This window comes from Silene latifolia, chromosome 11 (genome assembly GCF_048544455.1).
Source record: "Silene latifolia isolate original U9 population chromosome 11, ASM4854445v1, whole genome shotgun sequence".
NCBI lineage: Eukaryota > Viridiplantae > Streptophyta > Magnoliopsida > Caryophyllales > Caryophyllaceae > Silene > Silene latifolia.
In genome coordinates this window covers 158023141-158032647 of record NC_133536.1, presented here as the reverse complement: position 1 = coordinate 158032647, position 9507 = coordinate 158023141, and the positions used below count along the sequence as shown (strand labels likewise).

Genomic DNA, 9507 nt, shown 5'->3' with positions numbered 1-9507 from the left:
GTTATCTGCACTGTCAATGCTGCAATCGTTAGGACCGTGCTTTCAAATCATAAAGAATTAAACTAAACAACCCATGAGATGTCAAGAGTAACTATAGAGAGTTATAAATCAGAAAAAAGTGACAATCGACCAACCCCCAAGAGTTAACGAGGGCTTAGTTATCTGCTAAATGCACAAGCAATACCCGCTCTATACCAAAGTAGCATATCAATGCTTAAACATTACACACGATAACACAGAAGAAGATAACAAGAGTAAAAAGAGAAGGTAACAACAATAGCAACCGTTGACCTCTGCCATTCACTCCACACATCTCCCTTCCTCTCATTTTCTAAACCAGCGCCCTCTCAATTACTCCTTATCAATGGCAAATCTCCATCAATGAAGATCACCCCGAACACTATCTTCGCCACCATCCTCCCCTCCAAACCTCCCTCCCAAATTACCCCTCCCTGGTAGTAAATTTACTAAAACCACCAATCGCCCTTCCTGAAAACCTGCCGCTAGTTGTTGTCCCGATACTTTTCTCCTCAAGTAGAATCTCAGGAATGTCGTCGCGACAAAAATTTATGTAACCAATTAGTTAGTACAATAATTTATGTAGCCAATTAGTTAGTACATTCTAAGCCCCAACTTACTCTTATTAACTGGATTATTTTCAAACAGAGAAAAGTCAGTTAGTTAAAAACGATGTTTTCAGTTTACAATTAAATGGAAGTGTAAACAAAGTTCAGTAGAACTGGAAATAACAGAGAACGTTCAAGTCGCACTCACCCTAACAAATTTACACAAGCAAACTATATACAACCGGCATTCATAATGAAATGATAAACTCATCTACAGAATTCATCCATCTTACTACTTCAAGAATAGGTTCAGAACCTAAGTAGGTATCTACACCTCAAAAGTCACTCATTCCCCGAGCTTTCACACGACCTACCCAAATTACCCAGCATACTTTGGTTCGAGCTCCAAATAAATAACTTGAGTCTGCTCAATTTAAAATAACACCATATGACTGATTTCGAGTAACATTAGGAAAGCAAGATTACTAAGATTTAGGAAAAACGACATTTTCAATCTACTGATTTTAAAGACAATTGGCTGCTAATCTATGTCATTCACTTTACCCTCCATATTCTACCACTAATATAGAACAATTCACTGCTCTTATCCTCTATAGAAAATTGGTTGATTAATCGTCTCCATCAACAGCGCAATCATCATAAAAACCATCAACTCGTGATTAGTTAACTACTTGATTCAAACACTTCACACTTAGCTCGAGCTAAGCCATCAACAGCCTGGTGTGATGTAGTGCATTCAGAAGCTACTACGAATCCATAATAACATTGGAAGGTAAAATAGTTAGACATACCTCAAAACTCTTCAGGGAGAAGTTCCATATGCAACCCATAAAAGTCGAGATCAAAAAGCAATGGAAGGTAGCGTTAAGAAGGATTATTGCTTGTCTCTAATTTGCATAAACGTTTGACGGGGCAAATGTTCATTCTGTACCTCTATGAGATTTGTTTCGATATAAACTACTGCCAGTGCCAAGTCCAAGTGGGGTGTCGTAAACAGTTGAGAATTCCTGTGAAAGCACGGAGTAGCCATGAGATGAGGCAGCTCAAAGAAACCATGCTATAATCAGAGGTAGATAAAGGAAAAACTACAATTAACCAACTACCTAAAAGCCGGAGCCAACAAAAGCATGGAGCACCCAAATTAAACAAATAACAAAGTTCGCGAGCCACACTGTATGTTAGTTCAAACTAACCAATTAATCTAGATTAGTTGTTTGCCTCTGCAAAATTACCAATCATCAAGTCATCAACCACAAACGTACCAGCCCACAACCTGTTATAAGTAAGGGTAAACAAATTAATAAGCTACGGGATTTAAACACAAATAGACTTGTAAAAAAACAAAAAATGAAACACAAAAAAAGCATTGTGCATATCGAGGCTTACCAAATCAAGTTCCGTTATTGAAGCTCTGTTTCTTTCCTTAATTCATTGAATTCCACTTGACCTGGGCTAATGAGTTTGCGTTTTCATCTATGATTTGTTTGGATTTATAAAGTGTCGAAGTACGGAAAGCGTATGGAGGTATGCATCTAATTCCATTTATATATGTTCATTTTTACAGAAAAAATTGTACCCCAATCGCCAAATCATTAGCCGAATCAACAATCAATTTGAAAATAGAAACCCCAAAATCAATTTGTTCACAATAAATTTTTTGTGTTAATGTACAGCAACCAAAAACAAATGACCCGAAACCGACAACGAAGAGAGTAAATACAAATGTAATCTTTTAACCGCCTAATTTGTATAACAGACCCAATAAATAATCTTCCATCACCATATGTTATGAATACGAATTAAGCCCCCCTTTTAATTCGGACTCACAATTTGCCAACTTACTTCTGCAACCAAGATACTGGTGATTCAAAATTCCCAAATCAAAGTGAAACTAAATTGAAATCCATTGCTCTTACAAATCTACGAAGGACATAATAAGCATAAGAAGAGCTTCACAATTTGCTTGTTTACCTCATCATCTCAACCTCCTTCCAAACCGTTTGACATCTTAGTGCACTGGCATCATCTCATCAAGTTTGAACTCCTTCACCACCAATTCCATTAACACCAAAAGTCCTCCATCAAACATCACCCGTAACTCTGTTACACACACTTGCAGAAAATATCAAACATTAAAACAAGCAGGATCAAACTTACAAATGAAGAGTAAAGTCTCACAAGTTGTAATCATCAAAATTAAGTTAAAAAATAATACGAATAGCATACCAACAGTGAAACAATAAGGGCAATAATCTGCAGCCAAAATGATGGGTGAGCAACAACTTTAACAATTTACGCAATTGTCAGCTGATCTATAAGCCCAACCTGCGATGGTTAAAAAATGACAAGTAGAAAGTGAAAACATAAATAAATCAACCGATTGTAACTCAGAATGAAAATCAGTCGGATTGACATAAATTGGAAACGGAAACGGAATTCAGGTATAAAATGAATAAAAATTCGTTCGGTTCCTAAATTGAAGGGGGGAATGGTTAGATGGAAAAGAATATAAAAACAATGAGCAAGATGATAATTGGAAATTACCTCAGTCGACTTTGTTAGTGCCTTTAATAATGTATGAGTCAAGCTCACTGCCTTCCCGATCCAATTTAATTACCCCATTGATGAAGGAATAGATCAGAAAAATGAAGGGTTTGAGGGAGAAAGATGGAATGTTGTGGTGTTCAAATAAGGGCATAACGTAGAGGAAAAGAGGAGAACTGGTTGGTGACACTGAGAGTCTAGAGTTGAAGGTAGAAGGGTCAACAATAGAGTGGAGAATAAAGGGCCACGTGTCCATGTAAAAGAGTGGTGTAGAGAGAAATGGTTTCATCACATGCCTTGCACACAAGTGAATAGTTAGCACTATTCCTAAGAAATATTTTCAGAAGTACTTGTATTTTAAGAGGTTATAGATTAGGAAGGCTTTTTAATCTTTTTTTTTTTTTTGAGATAGTCTCGACAAATTACAAGTGCTCCTGCAGAAGATAAGTTCAAGACAAAATAAATAAATACAAAATAGTCGTATTCAACACTCGACACCATGTCCGGGTAACACAGCAAATAAGCACTTACCGATTAAAGAGACACAGTCGACTCTAAACGTCACATCAACTGAATTCTTACAGAACTTAGAATTAAATTAAAAAAAAGGTTACATCGTATAATTTTTTTTACCATTTTTCTTTTTTAAAAACGATGGTACCGGGTAGACAAATCCCTAAATTTATTCTGTGTAAAAATTAACTTTAATTGTTCATCTTTCTCGAGTCTCGATAAAACTTATTAGGATGCTTAGTTTAATCGATATTAGACCTGAGTTTGGATTTATTCTCCTCAAGAAAGGGACTTGAAATTTGTAATAGTTCTCTACAATGCAAGTTTATCCGCTTTTTATAAAACATAATATTACAAGTGGCCCGTGCATCGCACGGGCATTAAATCTAGTATATATATAAAAGAGGCTTTATTCAGGCAATTCTAGAAACTCCAAGTTTTTTCAAAACACTCTAATTATAATAATAATATTTATCTAAAAAAATAACAAAAATTTTAAATATTAATCTAAAAAGATAACTTTTCTTTCATGGAAACTTTATCTCTTAAAAAAATTATTGGGATGTGTATATAAGTGCATCCTATCATGAATGCACGTTGACCTCATCAATGATTGTATATTCATCTAATTTTTTTTTACCCAGTTATCACCAACAAAAAGACCTAAACTATCATTTTTTTTCAGTTAAGGGACTCAACTATTAAAGTTTACGGCTAAGGACCCCAACTCCCATTCCGTCAACCACTCCGTTAACCATTAATCAATATCTGTCTATCTATCTAACTATATTATTAAAGGAAGTTTTTTTCGAGCGATTAGAGAGTCTCCAAACTTTTAGAAACAGTAAAAATAGGATAGGAAAAACTGGAAATAAAAGATAAAAATTGGAAATAAAAGATAAAGTTGCATTATTTAGAGATAATTAATGTGTTAATATAATAAGGACTATAACTCCAATCAGAGAAAGTCTATATCGAATCAAACATTAAAATCGTTAGTGTATATATACACTTCATTCTACGTATAAATCAACATTAAAAGAGTAATTAAGTTTTTTTTTCTTTAATAGATATAATCCATGCATTATTTGTACGTAGTGAATCAGAGTCATTACCTTATTGCATTTAAGTTTGCTTTGTTTACGTTTAAATATTCAGAATGTTATTGTTTTTTTTTTTACGTTTATATATTCAGAATGTTATTGTTTGTTTTTTTTTTTGCTTATGGTATTGATATTAATCTCTTTTTTCTTCGCAGCATAATTACGTCGTACTGGTGCCTCAATGATGTAGTAAGTTCTTTGAGAATTTCAATGAACTAATGGAAACAAAACAATTCAATTCAATTATACATAGGACTTTCAGTTTTGCTAATTAATTACAAATTAATCTTGACCCTCGTAATTTATGGTAATTAAATGAGAGCATGTTTGACATATTTGTTTTTTAAGCTTAATTTTTTAAAAATGTTTTTTCAAAAGTAGATGCACCAAATTGATGCTTCTAATTTTATGGGCAAATAATTGGATTTTTAGCATTTGATTTTTTTTTTTACAACTTTTAAATAATGATGTGTTTGGCCAAAAAATGTTTTTTAGTCCAAAAACACTTTTAAAAGTTTGACCAAACACACCCACCGAGTTTTCTATGCCACAACATAATTAGATGGCACGAATATCAAGATAAGAAGTACGGCGATGTATAAGAAGTATCATTTACTAAAGAAAAAATATGGATTTGTTTATGTTAATTGGATATATTTCTTGAATATATAAGTAGAAGAATGAAAATAAGCAGACGCATCAAATTTTTTCATATTTGCAAGTTTTTCTTTATTTTTACCCGGGAGATTAGATTTGAAACTAACTTCATATTCGAACAATTTAGAGACTATAACTTTTGTATATCACTTAAAATTATATACCAAATATTAATATTTAAATAAAAAAATATCAGTAGAACAAACTGTCTAACTTTTGTATATCAATTAGTCTCCCTTGTGACGGACGCTATCCGTCACAAGGTGAAGACGGGGCGAATACATACCATATTACGTTAATATGGTAAAAAGTGACCCATTTTCTGCAACCAGCTAATTAATGATCATTTGACATTACACAATAAAAAATAAATAAAAAAAGGGACAATTTCCCATGTAATACGGCTGCTAGCTAGAGACTTTTGTGTCCATTGTCAGTAAGTCACTTTATCTTTCTTTTTCCTACATCTCTCCAGAAGCCAGAAAAAGGGGCATCATCAACAATCTTCATCATCAACAAACTTCAATTAGGTGATAACATCTCCATTTTCATCATCAATTAATTTCCCCTCTGTAAAAATCCTAAAGCTTCACAAATCTCATCTCCATTATCAAGATGTTCATCTTCAACAACAACGATCTTCATCTCCATCTTCAACAACAATCATCCATCTTCGAAGCTCCATTTAAGGTTGATTATTGTGTTGGTTTTTTTTAATTATGCAAAAACTTTAAATATCTATGTTAATTTTTACTCAAAGTTGATAATTTTATTGGGTTTTCGTTTGATTTATGTTTAAAAAGCTTGAATCTTTTGTGTTTTGATTTGTATATTTGGGGTTGTTGATAAAAAAATATGTGAATTTTATCCAAATCAGAGAGGTTTGGAGTTATAATGTTAGTTCACAATATCATTTGTAAAAAATTCACATTGATTTAATTATTAATTTTTTTGATGTACTAATTTTTTGTTTTATTTGTAAAAATTCTTAGTTTCAAGATCGGAGTTTTATTTGTAAAAAATATTAGCAAATTTTGTTGGTTAATAATAGATTTATTTGTAATGTATTACTAATGCATTTTTCTTGTCATGTAATAGTGCTTAACGTTATCATTAGCTACTGTCACAAAAAAGAAGAGCAAGAGACCGATATGCGCGGAAGAGGTATGACTGTAAATTGGAATATATTTTTGCCATAACCCGAGAAAAAATGTAACCACCTTAGTGTTGATAATGTGACCACATTTGTTGAGAAATGTACCTACATTTGAGTGTGTTGCTATTTATATTTATGTTTGTTTGAGTTTAAAATGAATCTTAACAAGTTAACATAAATGACTAAACATGGTGACATATGCGTGTGTTGAAAATGTGACCAACTTAGCTGAAAAATGTACCTATATTTAAGTATGTTGCTCATTATATAAATGTTTATTAGGGTTTAAAATGAATCCTAACATGATAACATAAATGAGTAAACATGGTGATATATGTGGTAATGTTGAATATGTGACTACATTTGTGAGAAATGTACCTACGTTTGAGTGTGTTGCTATTTATATTTATGTTTATTTGAGTTTAAAATGAATCTTAACACGTTAACATAAATGACTAAACATGGTGACATATACGTGTGTTGAAAACGTGACCAACTTAGCTGAAAAATGTACATATGTTTAAGTATATTGCTCATTATAGAAATGTTTATTAGGGTTTATAACGAATCTTAACAAGATAACATAAATGAGTAAACATGGTGACATATGTGTTAGTTTTGAATATGTGACCACCTTAGTTGAGAAATGTACCTATGTTTGAGTGTGTTGTTATTTATGTGTATGTTTATTTGGGTTTAAAATGAATCTTAACATGTTAACATAAATTACTCAAGATGGTGACATATGTGTCAGTTTTGAAAATGTGACCGCCTTAGTGATAAATGTATCTATGTTTGAGTGTCTTACTCATTATAGAAATGTTTGTTTGAGTTTAAAATGGATCTTAACATGATAACATAAATGGGTAAACATAATGACATGTGTGTTAGTGTTGAACATGTGACCACCTTAGTGGAAAAAATGTACCTAGTGATAACACATATAACCATTACACTATATGTTTGTTTAGATTTGAATGAATGTTATAGTGACAACATATAAGAATAAACATGGTGACATATGATTTGTGTTAAAAATGTGACCATCTTAGTCTCGAAATGTAACCCTGTTTTAAATATTGTCATATTAGTTAGAATGTGTGAATAAATATAATAATGATAACATTTATGAATAAAGATGGTGACATATGAATTGTGTTAAAAATGTTACCACCTTAGTCTCGAAATGTAGCCACGTTTTTAGTTGTTGTCACATTAGTTAGAATGTGAATGAATGTTATAACGACATCTACGAACAAGCATGGTGACATATGAAAATGTTACCATCTTTGTCTCGAAATGTAACCATGTTTGGAATATTATCATGTTAGTTAGAATGTGTAAATGAATATTACAATGACAATATCTATGAATAAACATGGTGACATATGAAAATGTTACCATCTTTGTGTCGAAATGTACCCCTGTATGAAATGTTGTTGTATTAGTAAGAATGTGTGAATGAATGTTATGATGGTAACATCTATTAATAAACATGGCGACAAATGAAAATGGTACCACCTAAGTCTCGAAATATAACCATATTTTAAATGTTACCATAGATTAATAAGAATGTGTTGCCATATATTTTGTTTGAAGGGCACTTTTAATGTAAAGTAATGGTAAAGTTTCATACTCATTTCGCAGAAATTCGTATGCAAACGCAGCACCTAAAAATGGACAAAACAAAGTCCGACGTTAGACAAACCTCGAAGCAGTTGGAGGTGCAAACAACAAAGAAATTGGAGGTCCTCCAAAGGGTGTTGCCAAGAAAAAAATGAAGGAGGCAGAGGCCATTCTTGGACTATTATCTGTTTAACAATCAGTTTGTAATAAAACTTATGTTTAGTACTTGGTGGTTTGTTTGGGGATATGTTATCTTAGAACAGAATTTTAGTACCTCTGGTTAGACATCTAAGACAATGTTTGTTTTGTGACCACCTTAATAATTATAAATGTCATCGTTATCTATTTAAATGTGCGCATTTTTTCGAATTGTAACTATGTCATCATAAACATCTAAAAATGTCTTAATTTTTATCAAATTTATGACCACTAAAATTATAAAATATTCAAAGAGTAGTATGTGACCATAAGAGAATACAATGTTACCATTTAAGCTATAGTAGTATATTACCTTCAGTTTTTAAATACTACAAAATTTGTTCGTTTAATTTCTAATGTTACCATAAGAGAGTACATTGTTAACATTTGAGAATGTATATAAAATTGTAATTAGTTGTTAACAGATTTATTTTAAATGGTAACATAACATAATGTTAATAAAAGATACTAATATGTAACCACATCAGTAGTAAAATACTACATACTTCTTTTAATTTCTAATGTTACCATGGAGAGTTTAGTGTTACCATTTAAATTCTACTGGTAGTCTGAAATGGTTTCCAAAATGATAGCATACTTAGCTAAATTGGTGACATACTGGAGTGAAATTGTAACATATTTAGTTAAACTTAGTCATATACCAGTGTGAGATAGTAACAATTTGAGCACTTGTGATTACAAAACGTACGCTGATAATGTTATAATAACCTTACATCACTATACAACATGTACTACCTAAAACGTTTTCCCCAAAATGTGGTCGGATTGTTATCATATACCCTAATGCCCTTTTACGCCTTTTATTTCAGACACGGGAAAACATTGTACGCGGAACTGTTAGTTGCCCGCATTTTAGTCCCTTTCCTAGCCTTCTTCTTTCCCAAGTTCCTTTTTTTTTACATTGATTGCGCCCGTTGTTCTACAATATATATGGTCAATAATAGCATGCGCCCCACAGCTCTGTGGTTGGTTGATCTTCGTCCATATTAAGGGACAAATATGTGCCACTAACATAGCCAATGTCTCGTTGCTGGTAAATATGAACACATTATCAGCATATAAACTTCAAATGTTTACACATTAACATTTAATGTAACCAGTT

The 9507-nt window shown here is 32.2% G+C and overlaps 1 long non-coding RNA gene across 1 annotated transcript; it reads left to right on the top strand.

Annotated features, from left to right (window-relative positions):
• Positions 1–5828: 5828 nt before the first annotated feature.
• Positions 5829–8537, top strand: LOC141615162 (uncharacterized). Its single transcript, XR_012529677.1, has 3 exons — positions 5829–6094; positions 6503–6568; positions 8208–8537. It is a non-coding gene; the product is annotated as an uncharacterized LOC141615162 (long non-coding RNA).
• Positions 8538–9507: the final 970 nt, after the last annotated feature.